This window comes from Schistocerca serialis, chromosome 9 (genome assembly GCF_023864345.2).
Source record: "Schistocerca serialis cubense isolate TAMUIC-IGC-003099 chromosome 9, iqSchSeri2.2, whole genome shotgun sequence".
NCBI lineage: Eukaryota > Metazoa > Arthropoda > Insecta > Orthoptera > Acrididae > Schistocerca > Schistocerca serialis.
The window spans coordinates 243,721,376-243,745,920 of record NC_064646.1 but is presented as its reverse complement, the minus strand read 5'-3'; positions in this window follow the sequence as shown (position 1 = coordinate 243,745,920).

Here is a 24,545-nt window from a genome sequence, read left to right as displayed (position 1 = left end):
ATCATAATTAGGGGTACTGTTCAAGGGCACCCATGTAATGTAGAAAGATTGTTGAACGAGCTTACCTGAGAGAAGTTGTGTTGTGCATCAGTCAAGCAAAGTGTTAATTGCTCAAAAGTGTGCCGAATACTGTCATATAAGTGTCCTCAATATCCGCGTGTCTGGTTTCAGCTAAAATAACGAGTGCTCTAATAAAGCGTGATCAATAATCCGATGAACTGTGTGTTTCTGAGAGCTGAATGGTTTCGCTGTTTTTCAAAAATGTTGATTTACTGTACACAAAAAGACTTAGTATGCCTACTTTTCGATTTACTCTGATTCTGATTCATAGTAATGCATGAAAACCGGCCATGCAGAATGTTTTCGTGTACTGCTTTGAACTGTTCATTATATCGTACGTTGTGATGATGTTTAATTGCTTAAATATGTGTGTGAGAGTGCTGGAGTAAATGTGTATAGAACAATATTGTGAGGTCCCTCCCTCCCATTTTACATGCAGAGCGGCCGTTGTGGACTGTTAATTAGTAACTGTTTTGTTAGTCAAAATTGCTGTGTCGGATTCGCGACGCACCGCCATACATTTCGCGCGTTTAACAACTATTCAGCGTACGAATATTCTAATAATCGTGGTATGAATGTCATTGCACACCGCGTCGCTGGTAGTTACTTGTAAAACGCTCACATAAGTCAGGTGGGCAGGTGCTAATGTGAGATTCCGCATTAGGAAAAATTATAGAGTGCGGTATAAGTTGCAAAAGCTGATGAATGCTTATATGAAAAATTGAAATTGAAAGTTTCAGACGTACACTGTCTACAATAACAGTTCATTGCAAATCGGAATACTTGTTTCTAAATGATAAGTCATGGACAATACTATTGCAACAAACAGGTGCCACCGAAGGATTTGTCTCTAAAAAAGACTAAAACATTAATTGTCTGTATCTCAAGCTGGATTAGGCCTAAGATCAGTCAGGGTTTTAAATGTAGCTTTTCTAATTGACCAGAAGAAGATTTGTCACTACTTACCAACGGCAAGGTATTACAGTAATAAGGAGAAGAAAGGAAACATAATAGACATTCTAACATTGATAACGATGTCAAAGTAATCAAATTGATCTGAAAAGGCGTATTAATTTGTACATCATAGTCCACGGATTTAGGCTACTTGGAATTTGCGACGAACGGCAGCGTCCTCGAGAGCGACAGAGAAAGATAAATTTGTGACAGTCACGCAATTACTTAGGAGAGTAACCAGGACGGGAAATTTCTGTGCCACCAGAAGTATTCGGCAAAGGAACACAACAGAGTTCAAGCAATCTGGCACACAAACAAAAAAATCACAGTATAACGTATCCGGGACTGCAGAAACAAGACACAAAGACATAAAGAAAATCAGAAATAGAAAACCTGATCAACGAGCCAGAACAGAAAAAATAGTTAAAAGGTGGCAGGTAAATATCTCGCTCTTCGACGAGTTTGCGTTTAAGATCGAAATTTGCCGGAAAAATAAACTCGAATCCAAAACCAACCGATAGTGATGGCTGAAAAATATGAAATCACATAGAAAAGTAATCATAATACCGTACGCAAAAATAAAGAGATTGTTGAGAAGCGAAGAATGGAATTCCATTTCAGTTGCATAAAGAGTTTACACAAAAGGAAAACAGAATTTGCAAATAGAAAAACGTGAAAATGAAGAAATAACTCGACTGCAAGGCAAGATGTTTGAAGTGCGCAATGACTATGATTTAGTAAATGAAGCAAAAATCTTTATTTAACATGTCAAACAAAAAAAGAGTGCCAAACACAAAAACATTAACCACATAACGGAATAGGAATAATTTCGTCTGGATTCATAAAACATAATTAAGAATTACGTCGTACACTATTTCACAAATTTATACACGGAGTCTAAGATTCTCCCACAACAACAAGACAATGTATTGCGCCTTTTAGAGGGAGAATGTACAGAGAAGATAATGAGGAACATATACATTGTCTGACAGAAAAAGTGAAGCATTTGGAAGACAAGATCTGATGTCGATCTAACTTCGTACACATACTCGCACCTACTGTCAGTGGGTATGTAAATGATATAGCCTCAGTGACAGGTACAACAGCCAACAGAGTTAAAAATAAAATACACGATAAACAATAACTTTCTGTTATTGTTCCTGCTACTAAACGAATAAGGAAGGTTTGTAAAGTAATAAAAGTGTAATTGATAATGATTGTCTTAGTTTAGTAAAATTAATATTTGTTAGCCGGCCGCTGTGGCCGAGCGGTTCTAGGCGCTTCAGTCTGGAACCGCGCTGCTGCTACGGTCGGAGGTTCGAATCCTGCCTCGGGCATGGATGTGTGTGATGTCCGTAGGTTAGATAGGATAAAGTAGTTCTAAGTCTAGGGGACTGATAACCTCAGATGTTAAGTCCCATAGTGCTTAGAGCCCCTTGAACGATTTGAATATTTGTTACGTTTGATCCTGCGTGTTTAGTGTCGTTACCAGGCATGTTAGGGTATACAAGGGACGTGAACAGCGTCTCATGGTGAGTGACGACTGTCAAGGACACGAAGACGCAGTGTACTCGTGTGAGACACCGTCGTCAGCACCTGAAAGGGACCTCATTGTGGATCTCAGTTTGGCCGGCTAGTCGAATCGTGCAATTTCCAGATGTTTCGGTTGATTCGGGGGAGGGGATCAAGCAGCGAGGTGATCCGTCCCATCGGATTAGGGAAGGATGGGGAAGGAAGTCAGCCGTGCCCTTTCAAAGGAACCATCCCAGTACTTGCGTTTGGGGAAATCGCGGATGGCGGGACGGGGTTTGAACCGTCGTCCTCCAGAATGCGAGTCCAGTGTGCCAACCAACGCGCCACCTCGCTCGGTCCTGTCCAGACGTGTGGGACACTGAAGTGTGACAGTGGCCGCATGTTGGACTGCATGGGAACGAGAGCGCCGCCATACTTGTCGTCAAAGTTGTGGTCGACCACGTCTGACCCCCCCCCCCCTCCCTACCTCCAGAGAGGATCGCCGTGTTCTTCACATTGTTCCTCTTTCACGTCTGCGACTGCCATCCGAAAACAAGTAATGCATTTCCTGCAACATTCTTTATCATCCCGCACCTCTGCTCGGAGATTATAAGCAGCCATACTAGGGATTTACCGTCCCATGCTCGGTGTGCTGGCTGCACCATATCGCAATCGGCTACGCTTGGAGTGATGCCATCACCTGGGAGCAGGCACTGCACGGTGATGGTGTCACGTTGTGTATGTTCAGCGATTAATCTCGCTTCGCCGCTGCCCCGGATAACCATCGTCGGCGAGGACCCATTCTTCCAGTGTTTCGGAGGGGCACAGCGTTGTTACTCCTGGTGTCGCGGTGTGGAGAGTCATCGGGTATTACTTCCTGTCTCGGCTACTACTGACGGAACTCTCACGGCACAACAGTTCGTCACCGACACCTTTGCGTCCTCCCAAGTTACCTCTCGCGCGACGGTATTGTGGGGCATTTTCCAGTGTGACAATGCTTGTCCATTTGTGGCACGTTCTCTCTACGACCTGTCTGGGTGATGTTCAGCTGTTCCTGTGACCAGCAAGATCGGCAGAACTGTCCTGGTTGTAACATGTGAGGGACCAACTCTGACGACAGTTTCTTCACAGTATCAGTATCCAGGATATCAAGGACCAGCTACAGGAGTTGTGGGATACAACGGGTTCATGACTCCGTTTCCTACCGAATCAGTACACGTGTCCATATCAGTGGGGGTCAAATTCATACTGATAAGTTGGCTCATACTACCAAGTTCTTTGTCAGTCTGATTCGATGGTTGCCTTTTCATTTGTGTATCCGCGTTCGACCCACGGCCAGAACCAAACTTCGATGTGTCGTCAACCATGCGTCTACAACCTGTACTCGCACATCCATTATGTACATTCCCGATATTCTACTTGGAAGTCGCTTGCCCAGCAACAACGTTCAAGTAGAATGTATCACCTGTACGGGAATATACATAATGAATGTAGGAGTACAGGTTGTAGACGCATGGTTGACGACAAATGGAAGGTTGGGTCTGGCCGCGAATAGTGCATGTGTGTCCAAAGGAACTCTGCATCGTAAATCAGAAGAACACTGGCACTGTAATATCGGCCGGCCTGGGTGGCCGAGCGGTTCTAGGCGCTACGGTCTGGAACGACGCGACTTCTAAGGTCGCAGGTTCGAATCCTGCCTCGGGCATGGATGTGTGTGATTTCCTTAGGTTAGTTCGGTTTAAGTAGTTCTACGTTCTAGGGGACTGATGACCTCAGAAGTTAAGTCCCATAGTGCTCAGAGCCATTTGAAGTGTAATATCGTAGATGACATTCAATATTTGTAGGTGTTTTAGTAAAACACTAACTAATTGATACTACTCGTTCCTGACAACTTTTTTTTTTTACAAAATGGTGAGGCAGTTTTCAGTACATCGCGAGCGCTATTTACAGCTACTTCTCAGAAAAGGAAACTTGTTACCCACTTAGACGATGATAGACACCTGTTACAAAACTCGCTTTCCTCTGCACAACTCCTCTCCCTAGCGATACTCGCTTCACCTCTACCATGCATCCCTATTTACACTCAAACTTGTGTGCACTATACTTATTGTTTGGAAATCACTGATTATTGGGCTCCATTACTACTGAACTGATTGAATTGAAAGACTTTAGGCTCCTAGCGCTTCCTTTCTCACTACTGTCAGTAAAGATAATAACAGTACTATGTAGGGCCTACAGCAACGTAGTAGCTATTATACAGGGTGTTACAAAAAGGTACGGCCAAACTTTCAGGAAACAGTCCTTACACACAAATAAAGAAAAGATGTTATGTGGACATGTGTCCGGAAACGCTTAATTTCCATGTTAGAGCTCATTTTAGTTTCGTCAGTTTGTACTGTACTTCCTCGATTCACCGCCATGATTTCATACGGGATACTCTACCTATGCTGCTAGAACATGTGCCTTTACAAGTACGACACAACATGTGGTTCATGCACGACGGAGCTCCTGCACATTTCAGTCGAAGTGTTCGTACGCTTCTCAACAACAGATTCGGTGACGGATGGATTGGTAGAGGCGGACCAATTCCATGGCCTCCACGCTCTCCTGACCTCAACCCTCTTGACTTTCATGTATGGGGGCATTTGGAAGCTCTTGTCTACGCAACCCCGGTACCAAATGTAGAGACTCTTCGTGCTCGTATTGTGGACGGCTGTGATACAATACGCCATTCTCCAGGGCTGCATCAGCGCATCAGGGATTCCATGCGACGGAAGGTGGATGCATGTATCCTCGATAACGGAGGACATTTTGAACATTTCCTGTAACAAAGTGTTTGAAGTCACGCTGGTACGTTCTGTTGCTGTGTGTTTCTATTCCATGATTAATGTGATTTGAAGAGAAGTAATAAAATGAGCTCTAACATGGAAAGTAAGCGTTTCCGGACACATGTCCACGTAACATATTTTCTTTATTTGTGTGTGAGGAATGTTTCCTGAAAGTTTGGCCGTACCTTTTTGTAACACCCTGTATAGTTACTGTTGTACTGTGAAGCAATATCTGGTTCACTGAAGGAACTACCTACAAATCAGAGAAGAGATTTGTATGAGAAGTAGTCTAAGAAAGAAAAAAATATAAAAAATGACCGGCACACCGAGAAAGGAATTATGCGAATGGAACGGAAATCGGTAAGGTTACTTACCACAGAAAAACAAATGATTTTTTAAGACGAACAGCTTCACAGAGTGAACAAATCAGTAAAGCACTGGTCCACCTCTGTCCACTATGCAAACAGTTATTCGGCATTGTTTGATAGAGTTGTTGGGTGTCCTCCCGAGCGATATGGTACCAAATTCTGTCCAACTGGCGTGTTAGATCGCCAAAATCCCGAACTGGTTGGAGGTCCCTGACCATAACACTCCATGCGTTCTCAGCGGGGGGTGAAATCCGGCGACCTTGCTGGCCGAGTTAGGGTTTGACAAGCACGAAGACAAGCAGTAGAAACCCCCTCCGTATGCAGGCGGGCATTATATTGCTGAAATGTAAGCCCGAGGTCATTGAAGGCAACAAAACGGGGCGTCAGATGTCTCCCAAATTGAGGAGATGTGGACTATTATGGCTAGAGCGCTCCAACCAGCTCGCGATTTTGACGACGTAACGTGCCAGTTGGACAGAATCTGGCACGATATCCCTCGGGGACATCGAACATCTCTATCAATCAACGACAAGCTGAAATACTGCTTGCATAAGGGCAAGAGGTGTGCCAATGCGTCCTTGACTTGGTGAATTTGTGAAGCTCTTACTCTTGAGTAAATCATTCACAGTTTCTGCAATTGCAATCACTTGTTTATTTGTACATGTACCTCACATCTACCAATTTACATCCCAATCGAATAGTTGCTTCGTGGTGCGTTGTTTTCTTATCTTAGAGTGTGTTTAACCATGTGACGTATATATATCAGTTTCACTATTATAGACGAATGGTACAAAGTACAAGTAAAAAGAATGTGTGTAAAGGGTGGACTATTGAGAAAAATGTTGTTCATACATTCGTTTCGCAAGCTATAACGCCCAGCACGTTGTACCACACGTTAATGCTACTATTTGAAAAACCGTAATTGTTGGTAACTATGTATTCAGTATTACAATCTTTTGAAGTTGTAATAATAACATTGGTGACCAAAACAGAATTGAGCCCTTTTGTTTTACCCCTCAGTTTACCACTCAATGGGAAATGAACCTCCAGGCTGAGAACCGCTGATCTAGTGGTACCAGAGTGCGATACAATATTTGTGACAGTTGCTGGCGTTTCTCCACAGCTGACGAAATCACCGGCACATTGACCGCTGTCCATACTACGTCAGCACTTTAGCAAGCTGTTACGCAGGTTGCCGAACCAGCGTTGTGACAGAGCCACTATTGTGACGCCGCTGCGAGCAGTAGCCAGTCGACAAACGCCAAGGTGCTGTTTGCGTGTGTCCATCCGGCCATCAACACGGGCCTCATTCAGTCGAGCCTTTCCGCCGGCGTGGCGCCGCATCATACATCTATTCAGCGTCCGCTAGGTGGCTATCATTTGTTCGCAAACCGTCACTTGTCACGTGGAGATCCGGAGCTCAGTGCCGCCTCAGTTCATCTCCGCACAGACAATCTGCCGAATGGCTCCGAATAGCATTGCTGTGACGGTTATTTGTCAGCAGCAGCTAACGTCTGTCATACCAGCACGCAGGCGCCCATCAGGCTACTGCCGTCGCCCCCGTGAGGACGCTGCAGCGCAAGACGACGAAACGCTGCTACTGCTTTGCCCCGTGTGGTCTGGAGGTCGACGCCTGATCGTTCTCGCTGGATGTCGATACCTACTATTCTCCGATACTGTACTAAAAGCCCTGTTGTTCGACACGTCTGCTGGAATCTCGCCTTCTGAACTTTGCCCTCCAAAACAGGTCACAGGGAACAGAAAACACGCAACGGCAAGCACACAAGGGAGGACTGAGCCTCATTGGAGAATAAAATTAAGAACTTGGATATATAGACTCAAGACTACACAGCAAGGTATTTAGAGAAGATACAAAGCATGAAAATCATTAATATACAGGGTGGTCAGAAACAGTCTGAAAAGCTTGTAAGAGTTTTGCAGGGGAGGCTATGAGAAACAATGTAGGTTAAAAAATCAACAGCTGAGATCGCAATAATATTTGTTTATTTATCGCTTTCGGCTTATATTAAAGACATCTTCAGAATTTTTGGCCCTGAAAGGGCAGGAGCAGAGAAGTCACAAACAGTACTATTACAAATGTCTTCAAAATAAGATAGAGAAAAGCTGTAGCAAAAATTACAAACAGTACTGTTACAAATGGCATTAAAAGAAGATAGGGAAGGGTTATAGCATTTTCCCTTATGACTAGTTCTGGCGGCTCATCGGTTTTCTCGTAATACCACGGTCGTACGCAGTGACGGTCGGCTGTGGAGCCACGGGTTAAATAGTGTGGAATTCGCTCGTCGACTAAGGATTACGTCATCACCAGCCAACGGCAAACGCTTCACAAGAACTGTATCAAATTTGCACAGTAAGTTCTCGTAGAGCACGTACGAGTACACAAGAAGTTAAAACATTATCAGGCATGTAGTCACTTATGTTAAAATAAAATAAACAAACTTACAAAAAACAGAATTAACGGTGTAATCTATTGACACTGGTGTGAAAGACAAACAGATCGTTCTTACTAACGTTTTGTCGATAAACGAATAAACTAGAGAGTGGTGATAATAAAAACATACAGATATTACGGGTCAATTCTAGTGTCTAATAGCACCCGTCAACTTTGGCCAATGACGTAATGTGTGATGTTATTTTGTTCGTGCCGCAGATTGCTGTCGATGAACGTTAAATGATTTCTCTGGATTTCCTCGGTACGGGCGTATATTAAAAATTCACTGTAGATTGTTTTGTTTTCATCTCATAATTTGTTTCGGCATCTTTTGTTAATGGAAGTAGTCGTGATTTGTAAGTAGTCTCGATTTATAAGGTGTTGATTTCTAACGCTGTTGGTTATGGATAAGTCAGTTGTTTTTACTGCGAAAATTCTGCTTCAGAAAATGAGTGACTGTAAATCAACTATAAAATTTTTGTAATCATTGGGCGTCATTGCTGAATTTTGCAAGTGCAGTGTGTGGAAATTATTTGGTTTTGACGAAGGTTGCGTCATCACGAACTTCCGACGAATTTATGTGGAGGTGCAGAAAAAATAACATATGGAAATCCATACGCAGGGGGACGTGGTTCGAAAGATCGAGGCTGAATTTAGAAGTAATTGTCATGCTAACCTACTATTTTTGATATGAATATTCTCGCAAATCTGTCATGCACGAAGCAGAGGTTTCATGTGGCACTGTACTCGACTGGTTCTCGTTTCGTAGAGAAGTCTGCAGGGAATTTATAAAGTATTGGGGGTCACTGGTGGGGGGGGGGGGTCGGTTTAAAGTTGAAGTAGATGAGTCACATTTTGGAAAGAGAAAGTACGAAAGGAGGCACGAGGTTGTTCGATTTTGGGTTTTTGGAGTAGTAGTTTCTAGAGGAGATTGTGCTGATGTTGTACTTAGGGTTGTACCAAATGGGACAAAGGAAGTCTTGACGTCTTTAATAGAAGAATATGTGGAAGAAGATTCTGTAGTCATGTCGGATGGGTTTGCTTCGTACAGGGGGTTGGGTGAAAGGGGTTATCATCATTTGGTCGTGAATCACAATATTCAGTTCAAAGATTGTAATACGGGGGGGATGTACTAATACTATCGAGTGGTATTGGGGGGCTGTAAAATCTGTTGTCGGGCGGGGAAAGAGAAGGATTTCTGTGTTGCAAGGCCATTTAGATGAATACTGTTGGAGGAAGAGTGTTCCTAAAGGTTATTGTTTATTTCTTGAATTTATGAAAGCAGTCAGCAAAATGTACAAACCTCGTTTTGTTAGGTGTTGATGGGTCTGATAATTTTTTCTTGTTTTATGTTGCGTTTCTTTATGTTACTTCATTGTGCCAGTGCTACTTTTTTGGTTTTTCTGGAGGGAGGTTTTTCTGTCGTTTTAATATTTTCTGGTTACAATGGTGGGCCGAGGGGTATTGCTGTGTCTTTGCCGGAGGGTTTATGTTTCTGACTCGTGGTTTCATTTTTTTTACTACTTTAAAATTTTGCGTCTGATTGAGGGCGGGTGGTAGGCAAGAAGTGACATGGGTGGTACCTCATTCGTGCCTCACAGTTCGTGTTTCTTATTATTTTTTTCATTAGTTATTCTGGATTTTGCTTCTTTCGTTACAGTTTGACCTTCTAACATTATTATTTCTTGTTACCTCCTTATTTTCTTCTTGTCAGCCTCGATCCTTGACTCCTTTGGAAGTTCATATGCGGTAAGTTTCTTTTTATGTAGCCACTTTTATGTTTTCCTTTTCGATGTTTCTGCTACACTTCTCTTATTTTTACTGTCACTGCTGGTGTATCGATTTTAATGAGTGTTATTTGGAGCTACTGTAGCTGGTGTGACTTTCGTGTAATATAATTATCGGTTGCAAGGTTTGGTAATTTTTGCGTTTTATTTCTTTGCGTGTGCAGTAATGTGTGTATCGATTTTCGTTTTTTGAAAGTCTAGGCGTATTCTGTAGTTCAATAACAAAATCATTTTTTAAGCACGTGTCTGATATGTTACAAGATTTTTGCACAACAAACAGTAATATTGGAATCAGTAACTAGAAATCATCTCCTACATAAGTTGCTTCTAGTTACCGATTCCAACTATTCGACCGTCATTATTTAGGTCGTTTTTGCAGTACGTGTGGAAAATATAATATAATATATGCTCTCGTAATTGCTCTCATGTTATTATTTATTTCAGTCATCTTCAACTCGTTTAAATGAAATTCGAGTGTAAATAATAATCGCGTTAAATGTATTATTGCATGGCATGCTACATTCGTTTAAGAATGTGATCCGTTCCATTCATGGATTGCCCATAAAGATATAATTGTCAGGTAAAATTACACTAAAGGCTGCAACCATTGAAATATAGACGCACCTTTGTATATTTACCAGGCAGTGCCCTCCGATAAGACTTCAAAAACGATGTCGTTGCCTAGACAACGTGAAGGTTGAGATGGCCGCCATATCATAGAAGTGTGCACTGTAAAGGACGCCGTTGTCATGGTATCGACTCAGGTCGATATCATCAAAGACGTTTGTGGTGGTAAATAAACGCTGTAGGAAAGTTACTTAGTGTTCTCCAGCGCCATTACTGAGACCAAACGTTGTTACACATGAAGCACTAGACCAGCTGCTGCTCCGGGGTGCCATAGTGGCAGAGTGGCAGCTCAGTGTCGACATTTTCAGGACATCAGCTTCTAGAAACTTGATACATATGCGGCATCGTGTCGTTAATAATAAGAAAAAAGACCATTAGGATACATAAATGTTATTCTGTTAATTTACAGAAATGGAAGTATGAAACGTTAAAAAGATAGATATGCGGAGGTACATATTAACTTTTCTGGTCTCATAGTACACTATAAAATGGAAACTATATGAGATAAAAAGCCTATTCATAACAAAGTGGGGCTAAAATACATGTGAGACGTGAATAAATAGAGGTATAATAATTAATTTTCATAAAAGCAAGATAAAAAGGATATAAGGCATGAGACATAATAATTGTTAAGAAAAAAAGTTCTCCCTTCAGCGTCATTTAATATTCAAGTTAACTAATTAGGTTATTGCGCACGGATTCAAGAATCCTGCCAGATACAATTAGTGTCAGTTGTTCTCATAGCGTATATGATAGCGCAAGAGGCAGCTCAGCCTTTCGCACGGTTTCGATCCTCACTATGGTCCCATGTCCAATTTTTGTGTCTGTCTCTTGTTTGGTTTTAGAAAAACCAAACATAGAACACGTTTGGCGATACCGTCTCTGGCGGGCCACATGAATTTGTGCACGCAACTTCATGAGTGGCTCACTCAAATGCTAACGGTGTAACGTGTCGAATATTTTTCTTAACAATTATTTCTTAGTACATCCTTCCCTGTAACGGCTTTACACGTTTTAAAGCTGTTTTTGAACACCCTGTATGTGTTTTGAGTAAAATAAACTGCGTCAGGACGGTACTACATATCCCCACGACTATAATCAGCAAAATACACTGAAGCGCTAAAACAACTGGATAGGCATGCGTACTCAAATACAGGGACATGCAAACAGGCAGAATACGGCGCTGCGGTCGGCAGCGCCTACATAAGACAAGTGTCTGGCGCAGTTATCGGTTACTGTGCTACAAAGGAAGTTATCAAGATTTAAATGAGTTTCAACGTGGTGTTAAAGTCGGCGCACGAGCTATGTGACAAAGCATCTCCGAGGTAGCGATGAAGTCAGGTTCTCGCACTACCATTTCACTAGTGTACCGTGAATATCGGGAGTTCAGTAAAACATCACATCTCCGACATCGCTGCCGCCACAAAAAGATCCTGCAAGAAAGGGATAATCGATTACTAAAAAGAATCGTTCATTGTGACAGAAGTACAATCCATCCGACAATTGCTGCAGATTTCAGTGTTGGGCATCAACAACTGTCAGCGTGCGAACCATTCAACGAGACTTCATCGATATGGGTTTTCGGAGCCCAAGGCCCACTCGTGTACCCTTGATGACAGCATGACACAAAGCTTTCTGCCTCCCCTGCGCCAGTTAACACCGACATTGGACTATTGATGACTGGAAACATGTTGCCTGGTCGGATGAGTCTCGTTTCAAATTGTGTCTAGCGGGCAGACGTGTAAGGGTCTCGAGACAATCTCATGAATCCATGGACCCTGCATGTCACCAGGAAAGTGCTCAAGCTGGTGGAGGCTCTGTGAAGGTGTAGGGCGTGTGCAGTTGGAGAGATATGGGACCCCTGATACGTCTAGATACGACACTGACAGGCGACACGTACGTACGCATCCTGTCTGATCACCTGCATCCATTCATGTCCACTGTGCATTCCGACGGACTTGGGCAATTCCAGCAGGACAACGCGACACCCCACACGTCCAGAATTGCTACAGAGTGGCTGCAGGAACACTCTTGTGAGTTTAAACGCTTCCGCTGGCTACCAGATGCCCCAGCCATAAACGTATTGAACATCTCTGGGGTGCCTTGCAACGTGGTGTTCAGAAGAGATTTCCACCACCTCATCCGGATTTATGGACAGTCCTGCAGGAATCAATGTGCCAGTTTCCACCAGCACTACTTGAGACATTGGTCTAATCCATGCCACGTCGTGTTGCGGCAGTTCTGCGTTCTCGTGGGTTCCCTACACGATATTAGGCAGGTATACCAGTTTCTTCGGCTCTTCAGTGTATCAAACCTGAATTGCTTGTTTGTGTGGAGGGGAATATTTCCAGGGGCCACCTTACACGTTCCTCTGAGATACTTAGAATTTTTCACCGTTGGGCACGATGTGAAGGTAATCTGAATACCAAGAAATTTTGCGTAATTCAGTTACCGCGACGAGAAAGAGAAAGCTCCGGTGACGATGAATAAAATTTAGTCTCTTTTTAGATACAATGATACAAAGTGATCGATGGTTATAAATCACCACGCATTTATGAAAGAATTCATCGTAAAATTTAAAATGTGGGACTGTGGACTTCACTCCACTGTGCAAATTGACTACGTCCATGCCGGCCGGAGTGGCTGAGCGGTTCTAGGCGCTACAGTCTGGAACCGCGCGACCGCTACGGTCGCAGGTTCGAATCCTGCCTCGGGCATGGATGTGTGTGATGTCCTTAGGTTTGTTTAGGTTTAAGTAGTTCTAAGTTCTATGGGACTGATGACTTCAGAAGTTAAGTCCCATAGTGCTCGGAGCCATTTGAACCATTTGACTACGTCCTTGTTTGGTCATTGCTAGCCGATCAGTTGACAAAATTCTTACGTGAAATTATGTGCGAGAACTACGAAATAATCGGCAAATAAATCACAGAGTGGTTCTGCTTTGTAATACAGAATAAATAACGAAAGAGGACGTAAAGTGTTCGGTCATTATAACACCGAACAATCCACCCTCAGTCGTTTCTAAGCGGCCACTGTAAAAATAGAGAAATAAATATAAAATTGTATTCATTACACAGGACACTAGGAAGGTTTAAGTGTTTTGAAGCAAATACGCAATGCATCAAGATTGAAATATAAAGAAAGGAAAAAGATGAAGATCGCTAGTTCCATTTGTGAAAAAATGATTGTGTGTCTTCTAGATATTTCTAGAAGTGTCGTTCGTTAATTATAGTCTCTAGCCACGATACAATAAAATTATTACTCTCAGTTGACACTTCGTGCCATTTCATAAAAGAGAAAAAGAAGAAATACAATGTATCTAAATAAAGCTTCAGTCACACATTCATATTTCTTTCTTGATACCTGTATTTCACATACCCGGCACGTAGTGCTTTAACTTCGGAACTCCGTACGGGCTTCAGAAAGTAAATTACACATATCATAACACGCTAAGACAATCAGAAGAGAATACATGTTCCTGCAGACACAGTTCTACTGCGATACGTGTAACAGATGCATCACAGAGTGCGAATAAAGTGGTACGGCAGTTAGAAACACACTCCAGAATGCAAGCGCGCGGGACAGTACGGTTCTTTCGTCAAAACCGTCCAAATTGCACACAGACTGAACATGAAATTCTGGCGTTATGTGGCCCAAATGCAGTGACGTGACCAGCCGTTGTGAATTGGTGCCAACAAGTTGACCGAGGCCGGAATGCTGACCCACCATACACTAAAGGTATTGCAGCACGCAGTTTCCATATTTTTGGCAATCTAAAAGAAAATGTGGAAACGATTAGGACGTTCAGACAGCGGTTCTATAATGGCTGCCTGACCAAGCAGTGTGCTAGAGCGTTCAGACCGTTGCTTGCACATACATGGTGAGTATATTGAAGAACCTTGTCTTCTATCTGTGTCACTACGAGGTGTAGCGGAGAATTCAGTGAAACTTACCTGGCCTGCCGTAATGATATGTAACTTACTTCTTGAAATACCCTCGTACAAAGCTATCCCACAGTAAGGATACCTTTGTCTTATGATGCATTGTACACCAACACACCTTAAAGAAACTCGTACTTTCTTACATGACAGCGAAAACAGAATAACGAAGTGCCCCTTCAAACACTAATAACCCATGCACAATATGCCATCAATCAACTTACTCATGATTATACGAGGTCTGTTCAAAAAATTCCGAAACATTCGTATTTTCACGCCAAAGGTGGGTTAGAGCGAAATGCGGTTGGCATCACTGCCACGCCTTTACTTAATGTATAGCTATCGGAAGTTTCATTATTTTATGTCTGTTCGTTAATTTTCAGTGCTGTATTGAGTAGAGGAGTAACGTGTGAAACTCAAGAAAACCTTTACAGACACACACCAAATTATTCAGGAAGCCTACGGTGATGAGTACTTAAGCCATACTTGGTGTTGCGAATGGTTCAAACGGTTTAAAAATGGTCGGACGGAAGTTAAAGGTGACCCTCGTTCAGGACGCCCTTCGACGTCTAATGACGACGCTCGTATCAGGAATGTCAACGAAATTGTAGGTGCCAATCGAAGACTGACTGTTCGAGAGATTGAAGAAGAATGTAACATTTAAATTGTATCACGTCATTAAAAGTATCTTGGAATGCATTGTGTTGCCGTCACGTTCGTCTGACGGCTCACGAGTTAAGACCAGAAAGACCTTCGCCTCGCAGTCTCTGAAGAGCTTTCGGATGGCTCAAATGAGAACGAGATGTTCCTTAACGGAGTCATAACTGTGATGAGACGTGGATCTACGGTTATGATGTTGAGATCAATGTTCAGTCTCCGCAGTTGGTCGGGAAACATTCTCCAACGCCAAAGAAGCTCGTCGGTCAGGTCAGATCAGATCAAATGTCAAAGGCATGCTGATGGGTTTTTTCTGCCTCTGAAATATTAGTTCATCATTAATCCGTTCCACACGGACAAACTGTTAATAGATGGTACTGTAGGGACGTGTTGAAACGTCTGCGAGAAAATATGAGAAGGAGACGGGCCTCAAATGTAGCACGAGACAATTCATGGCTCTTGCATCACGATAGCGCACCCGCACATTCATCTCTGTTGGTGCGTAACTACTCTACAAAAAACCAAATCACTCCAGACCTGCGGACCTTTTTTTTATTTCCAAATTTGAAACCCCTGTCGAAAGGACAAAGATTTGCAACGATTAACGAGATCAGAGAAAATTCGCAGACGTGCTTCCCACGATCCAGTAAGAAGTGTACAAAGACTCCTTCCGGAAGTGGAAATGGCGTTCGGAACGGTGTATCGACTACGGAGGCGACTATTTCGAAGGAGATCATACACAATAAGTAAAAGAAAAGCGTAGAAAATGGTGTGGACGAAGTTCCGAAATTTTTTGAACAGACCTCGTACACATTTTACACGCTGTTATGTAGAGTAAACCCACATACAAAAATTTGTACAGTGAGTTGACAGCAACCCGTTCTAGGAATAGAACTGAAACGAAATTCGCCAAATAGGAATGACCGACAGTACGGGGAATTATTTGAAGTTCGATTTTGCAATTTTGGACACAACAAGTTTGTGTCAAGTAGCAAAAATACCGTACAGTCACCACAGGTGAAGAACTGTACAAAATGAAACTATCCCTAAAATGTCACATTTTGCAGTTTCTGAACACAGCACAACACAGATTTATATGTAATGGTTGCATGGAGACTATGAAATGGATTCAGAAAGAACCTATTCTGTAACGACGAGATCCAGTGAAACGCACATACATGTTGGCCACATACTCATGCTAGACTGGACGTAATATCGCAGAGGAAACAACAGTTTTGCCTGGTAATTGGGATATGTTCATTATATAGAACATAGTTAAGATCCTTGCTACCTGGACTTTATCAAGACTTTGAGTCTAGAATAATACAGACTGACAACTTAACCTAGACACAAGTAGAAGATGCAGTATTACTTATTACCGTATAATGCATACTAAAGATCCTTTCCACCTGGCCAGCCGGTGTGGCCGAGCGGTTCTAGGCGCTTCAGTTTGGAACCGCGCGACCGCTTCGGTCGCAGGTTCGAATCCTGCCTCGGGCATGGATGTGTGTGGTGTACTCAGGTTAGTTAGGTTTAAGTAGTTCTAAGTTCTAGGGGACTGATGACCTCAGATGTTAAGTCCCATAGTGCTCAGAGCTATTTGAACCTTCCCACCTGGACTTCACCAAGACGTTGAGTCTAGAATAATACAGACCCAGAACTTACCTTAGATATAAGTAGAAGCTGCAGATTTACTTGTTACTATTTTCAGTCAATGGAGGAGAAAAAAATTTTCATGTCATTGCAGCATATCTGAGACTGAATGAAAAATAATTTCTTTTTTGCAGTTTGGGCAACCGCAGCTATGAGTAGTCAGCTTGGGTATTAATAACTGGTTCAGCTATGTTTAGTCTTTTATTATCGGATCACTACCTGTTTCGTGGCACTATCTTCAGGTTTTGCCCAACGAATGTTGGGCAAAAAGATTCCGAGCTTTTATGCTCTAAGGTTTTCGTCAATGTTCACCCGAAGTGCCACGAAACAGGTAGTGATCCAATAATAAATGACTACATACCATTGAAGCGGTTATTAATAACCAAGGTAATTTCTTTTTCTCCTTTCAGTTTACTGTATAAACAAGAAGTAACGTTAGAGAAGCCGAATCGGGAAGGGAATCTGTGGCGAGAGAAATGATAAAGTCTGAGGGGAGAAAGAAAAACTTTAGGAACTACAGAAAAAGAAAATAAAAAAACGTTGTTATCTAGGAGCTGAGACCGGCGCATATCGAATCTATGTTGCAGATTTACGACCACTTGTCAGTTACACCGGTCAGCCTAATTGTGGTTTTTAAGTCGTTTCGTCCGCCCTTTTGATCGAACACTGTGCTCGTTCTCAATCTTTGCCTCAGAAATACGGGATACACAACCAGTACGATGAGACACAATTCACAGATGCATGAAGCACACGAATTTCCTCTCTTACGTTAGTCAAAGACTTTGACGAAACGGACATTTGGCCATAAAAGTTTAAACTGTTGTGACGTCGAGTCTCGGCGTGGCAAGTCCACTGCAGACTAGCCTTCCCTCTAATAACGTACGTTGCACGGGATAGCCTAATCAAAAGGCGGAGCGAGACGGCTGCTCATTCGAGTGGCCTACAAAGGCAGGTCGCCAACACAACAGCAGCTACTCGTATGTCCGTATGTCACATGTCAGCAGTCGCGTGGGACAAGTAGGACGCAGTTTCATATCACCAGGCTATAAGCCGCCCTCCGCGGCTTAAGGGGCAGTTGCAATTCCAGTTCCATCGAGCTCAGCGGTTTCATTGCCGTCCGCTTGCCGAGAAGTATCGACATTTTCGTCGACGGAATGGGCATGCTCGCCGACGACGAGTTCGATGTGAATTCGGCGATTCAGAGACAGTGCAAGATGTCGTGATGCAGCAGTGTCTACGTCTGGGAGAAGAAAGACGTACTTAGCGATTTGGTCATAATCTTTGAACGAGATAGTGGAACAGACTGGAATTGTTTGTAGAAGGACCACAAGGAAGTTGAGTGTTTTCCTGACTACATCAGTATTTTGGACAAAGAAATTTGTAGTTATTTCGGTGGTTGTAATATTTATGTATGGGTTCCCCATACTTTTTGTTGGGAGTAGCGCCCCAGTTCGCACGGAAATATCTGCGGCACCTCGTAGGCTGTTGTCAAGCAACGAAGTCGCAGTAACCACATTTACTGGCGACGAAATGATTTTTTTTGAGTCATTAGTCTTCCGACTGGTTTGATGCGACCTACAACGAATTCCTCTCCTGTGCCAACCTCTTCATCTCAGAGTAGAACTTGCAACTTAAGTCCTCAATTATTTGGTGGATGCATTCCAATCTATGCCTTCCCCTAGAGGTTTTAGTTTCTACAACCCCCTCTAGTACCATGGAAGTCATTCCCTGATGTCTCAACAGATTTCCTGTCATCCGGTCCCTTTTGCTTTTCTATGTTTACCACATATTCCTCTCCTCTCCGAATATGCACAGAGCCTCCTCATTCCTTACCATATCAATCTCCCTAATTTTCAACATTCGTCTGTAACACCACATCTCAAATGCTTCTGTTCTCTTCTGTTCCGGTTTTCCCAGACTTCATATTTCACTACCATACAAGGCTGTTCTCCGAACGTATATTTCTTCCTCAAATTAGTGTCTTTTTTGATACTAGTAGAGTTACTTTGGGCAGGAATGCCCTTTTTTTGCTATTGCTAGCCTGCTTTTGATATGCATCCGTCGTTGGTTAATTTGCTGTCTAGGTAGCAGAAGTCCTTAACTTCATCTCCCTCGTGATCATCTATCCTGATGTTAAATTTCTCGCTGTTTTTGTTTCTGCCACTTCTCATTACTTTCGTCTTTCTTCGATTTACCCTCTGCACATATTCTGTACTTACTCATTAGATTGTAGACAGTTCCATTCAGCATATCATGTTATTCTTCTATCATCAGCGAATCTTATCATTGATCTCCTTTCACCTTGAATTTTAATTCCACTCCTGAAACTTTCTTTTATTTCCATCATTCGATCATAACGTCTTCGATGTACATATTGAACAATAGGTTCGAAAAACTACATACCTGCCTTACATCTTTTTTAATCGGAAAAGTTAAAACATAAATAAACTGCCAAATCAAAACTAATTCCACAACGAGCGGTCTCCTTGTACAGAGGATAATCGCTAGGAAGGAAAAGAAGGGAAAGAAGGAGGTAGCAAGAACAAAACATTCTCCCTATTTGATGGGGAAGGAAATTTTCGGTAGGTTCTCTTCTCCTATGTAATGCTCGAAGAGAAATACGTCTAAGTCAGCGAAGGACTGAAGGCCCTTTTGAGTTTCGTTAAATCCGTCGGACTCTTAGTGTTATAAACAAGGTCTACGGCGACTGTTAGGACAATACTGCCTTCTTGAAGGTACCAAGCTAGCCGGCGTACTGGGTAAGATCGTGAATACTATCTCGGAAGAAACGATCTTCATCCATCCGTCACTATGATTCCTTTGAAAAGAGCATATTGTCCAGTGCTCCCTCTCGTTGTCGCCAGGGTACAGAACAATTACACAGCTTCCTTCCTCTTCCTCTCGTACATTTGCTGTTGCATGTTGGAAACAGTTTTAGTTTGAGTATGTCTCTTTGCTTACTTTCATTACCGTGCTTCTTAACTGACAGTGACTCACAATGTATTACTTAGACACACATCACTTTATGTAATACGGGATACGTGTGGTGGGCGGTGAACTGATGAACCAGTCACCATTTCATACTAGCCTTCAAATCGCAAGATAAATCGGTTTCGGTAACGAAGACAAGGTGGCGGTACCCCAGACCTATTTCCTTTCTTTCCTAGGCTAGTATTGAGCTGTTCTCCTTCTACACGATATGTCACATCCGCCTATCCTGGACAGATGTTAGATGGTCTGCATACTCTCTGTTGCTGTCTGTAAGAAGACTGAACCTTTTTCATCTAGGAAGCCAAATTCGAGCTCATTACGTACTGCATCGTAGATACTGGTACACTGAATGTGCAAACCCCATTTTGCCATCAAGAAATGATAAACGGAGTATTCCAGTGGTTAGGTGTAACTACGGCTCCGCTATAACGGATGTAGAAAGTGTACAAGACTAGCCGTTGGTTAACATTTGGGAAAAAACACGTTCACCTGCCAGTGGCAGATGAGCCCCTTCTCTCTTGCCCCAAATCCTCAGTACGGTCTCACATGGATATGTGACTATTTTTACGAGCCTCAGGTACTTCATTAATTTTTGTGGCCTGTTTTTCACCATCCAGTAGATGGCAACCCTTTTTCTGACACGCGGATCAACTACCTACAGTGAGCCAGTTGAAGCTGTGCCAAATGCATCCGATCGACACATCAGAAGTGTGCGCTGCACCCGCACCATAGACAGCATCTTTGTCACTAGCCTCTTCCTATGCTGCCAACAATAACTGTTATGACCGTGCGTCGCGTGATCCCACCTCCACTGTAAGCTAGCCTTCCCTCAAGCGTTGCAGGTTGCACGGGACAGCCTACTTGCCAGGCGGACTGAGACCGTTGGAACCTCGAAATTCAACAACAGAGACCGCCAGCGTTATCGGAACTATGTTGCTCGCCAGCAGTCACGTAGAGCGCAGTTCATTTAAGTGCACACACCAGTAGAGAAACCACATTCTGAGGCTTAGTAGGCAATTGCAGTTCCAGTTCCATCACAGACAGCGTGCTGAGGAGAATCGGCTTGTTAGTCGAAGGAATCCCCACGCTCGCTTACAAAAATTAGGACGTGATATCATCAGACCAGACATTGCCACAGAGCAGTGTATATGCTGTGAAGAAGTTGGTCGTAATCATCGATTTGGAATTAGAAGAGAACAGCGCCTACATGTCATTACCCATGTCGTCCATACGTTGCATGCGCGCTTTGGCCAGAAATGAAAGTGATGGAAGCGGGAGCTAGAGATGGGCAATATTCTGGAAGAAATACCCTCTTTGGCGCAGCGAGAAGTATACAGAACAGTAGCCCGACGGTCGTGTGGGTCTAGTCCGTTTGCGGAAACGTTTTTATTTTCATGTTTTACGTTACTTAAACTGCTCAGTACATTGTATTTACAACGGCAAATGAAAATTTTGGATTACAAGTAGTTTTTCAGGAAGGTGTTGTAAGACGTACACGAGAACTCCTCATAAAAAATTAATAATTTACTCGCACTGGTGTGATATTCGTCTTAAAAAAGGGGAAAACAGTAATTTTTACGGTACCACGTAAACATCGTATTTTTCAAATTATATGGTTCTTTCCCATCGTACAGTTTCGCCGCAAACCTCGCGTAACGCACCATTTTGACAAATATTGGCGAGGCCAGCTGGTGATGTACAGTGGAGCCTGTGGTACCTACTATTATTAATGTTCTCACCGATCAGTGGCGCTCTCCATTACTTGCGGCCAAGGAACTCATCGTTGGCTTGCACTTCTCCAATGGAAGCCCGGTGCTAGCATCGCAGGCCGCACTCTCGCTCGGGCTTAAACCACAGCGACTGACCACCCAGAACACAGAGCGATTGGCGGCCCAGAATTTACAGCGACCCCAGCCGCCTGCTAAATTAACTGTGGAGCCTTATTTATCTCCGCAACCGACGTCTACAAGGCAGTACTCATCGTACCATGTTCTGCTCCACAACTCGAAAGTGCTACGCTGCGGTGGACTATTTAGTCTCTTGGACTGGACTACCAGCGCTCGACATTTACTTGACTGTGCTCTGGACTTACAATCTGGCTGTCATACTGGAACTTGGACTTCAATGTTTACTTGTGATTTCCGACGGAATTTCACACTCCCCTTACGCTTCCCAGAAATTAGTTTAATCCGAATCGGTTTATATTATTTTCATAAAGTGTTCGCCTACAACTTGGCGCTTGGTGACAGAGTTATTTTATCAGTGTTGTGTTAATAAACTGTAGAGCTGTGTTATATTTATTGTGTAATTCCTGATTATAACAGATACTTTTTTATGCAGTCTTCTCGGGGCGTGGTTTCTTTTTCTCTCTCTGTGGGATAAGAACAGTTTTGAAGCTTTTTTTATTATATTCTTTACCTGACGACAAAAACTGGCATCGCAAGGTTGCACTAGAGGAGGGCATTTGGTGAGAATCACTTTCATGTCGCACGATTGCAGTCCTTCTTCACGTTGAAAGGTCTAGTTGTGTAATTATGGATTTATTTGTCTTCTTTACGACTCAACCAACAAAAGAAATTTGTTCTCCTGAGCATAGGACTTTGTCATATTTTGACACTGATGTAAGTTAACCAGAGTTTGATGAAATAATGACGACATTTACTATGTTTTTCCTCGTAGCCATCCACTGTTTTTTGAATCCGCCGCCCAAAACAGCACGGGGAACCCATTTTTTCTGTGCAGCTGCCGAGAGCTGCTTGAAGGTCAAAATGAAATTAAGAGAATATGAAGTCCTGTGTGGTTTATATACAGTCCGTTCTTGCAAAGTTATTTGAAGAATCCTCGTGGACGCTGGAAGAACAATCCTTTCTTGAAAACTTACTTGCAATCTAAAATTTTCCTTTGTCTTTCCTTTTTCATCTCTTTTACGAAAATATAAATAAGTACAATATATTGAGCATTATTTCCATATTTCTGCAATGTAGGTAATGTAAAAACTGAAAATTAAAGAAAAAGGAAAAAATAGTTTTCGCTTAGGGACTTGGCCCCACGACCTTTAGATTACTGTTCTGTACTCTATCCACTGCCCCACCCCCTGCCCGGTATGTATGTTAAGATAAACGACTCATGCCCCTCTTGACCAGACGAATTTTTTTTTTTTTTAGGCGCTTGGTCACCTGAAGATCTCACTTTCATTTTCGACCAAGCCCTGTATATACCATAAATCTAAGAGAAATCGATGGTGATGGATAAACGAGGTTCCGTTGTTAGTCTCTGATTGGGGCAGTGGTACATGCTAGGTCTATTGTACATTGGTGGCATGAGAGTTGAGTATGTTTACTGAAGAAAGCAGTGGTTGGACGTAGACAGTTTTAATTATTTCAGTGGTTCTAATATTTATGTACTAACGGCCTTGCCGCAGTGGTAACACCGGTTCCCGTCACATCACCGACGTTGAGCGCTGCTGGGCTTGGCCAATACCTGGATGGGTGACCTTTCGGTCTGCCGAGTGCTGTTGGCAATCGGAGTGCACTCAGCCATAGTGAGGCAATTGAGAAGCTACTTGATGGAGGAGTAACGTCTCCGGCCACGAAACCTGACAACGGCTGGAAGAGCGGTGTGCTCACCACATGTCCCTCCATATCCGCATCCAGTGACGCCTGTTGCTTGAGGATGACACGGCGGTCGGTCGATACCTTTGGGCCTTCAAGGCCCGTTCGGACGGAGTTTAGTTTTTTTATATTTATGTGTATACAAGCCTGATACTGTTTATTGGGAGTAGCAGGCCTGTTCACACAGACATATCAATGGCTTGTCATACGTTGTTGTTGAGGTACAGAAGTGAAAGTAGCCACATTGCTTGATGACCACGTGAATTTGCCCCAATTGTTTACTGGTATCGCCTCGTAATAGAGGTGGAAAACATTTTAGAGATGCACCGCATATTTGTTGTGCAGTGTTAACAATTTTATTCGTTATTGTAGAACTTTAGGGCATGCTAATTTAATGTGGGCGAGAAAATTAAATTTCTCATCCAGCTGCAACACAAGTTACTTACAGGTGTGACTTCTACGTACAGGCTTTTAATTAAATCTGATTCAAGGCATTCGGCTGTAACTTCTGCAATGGAAACACACCTGAACTGAATATCTGTGAGATTATACAGAATTTATGAAAGATAATCCTTTAGCAGGATTTTATCGTTGGTCTCTGCAACAGCACAGCTTATAAACTAATTAGGAAAAAGTGTGGAACTTTCCCCTTCTCAAGGAGGATCGTCGGATATGTTCACAAGTTAAAGGCCTAGATTGTTGACGTCAGTTTGCTGTGTAATTATGAAACATGTTTTACGCTCATCCTTTATGACCGTTTGGAAAACGTTAATATCCTCTAGAAAAATCAACATGGACATCGGCGCTTAGACTAATGCCGTGTTCCTTACTTTCTGGAAGGCATTTAGTACAGGTTCGCACAGTTTTTTTTTTACTTTATTTAAGAAACTTATCATCGATTCATAATGTCCTTGAAGACAGCGCGTCATACTTAACGAGACGAGAAGCCGGATGTAAAGGTAATTTCGGGGTACGGAGGGTCTTACAGGGAAGTTACTGTTCACAATATGTAGAGTGAGGTGCCGAACTTTATCATCTCAATTTACTTTTGATGCGTTAAACACATTTGCAATCTGTGTTCACCGGTGCGATTCGTAGCCAAGGATC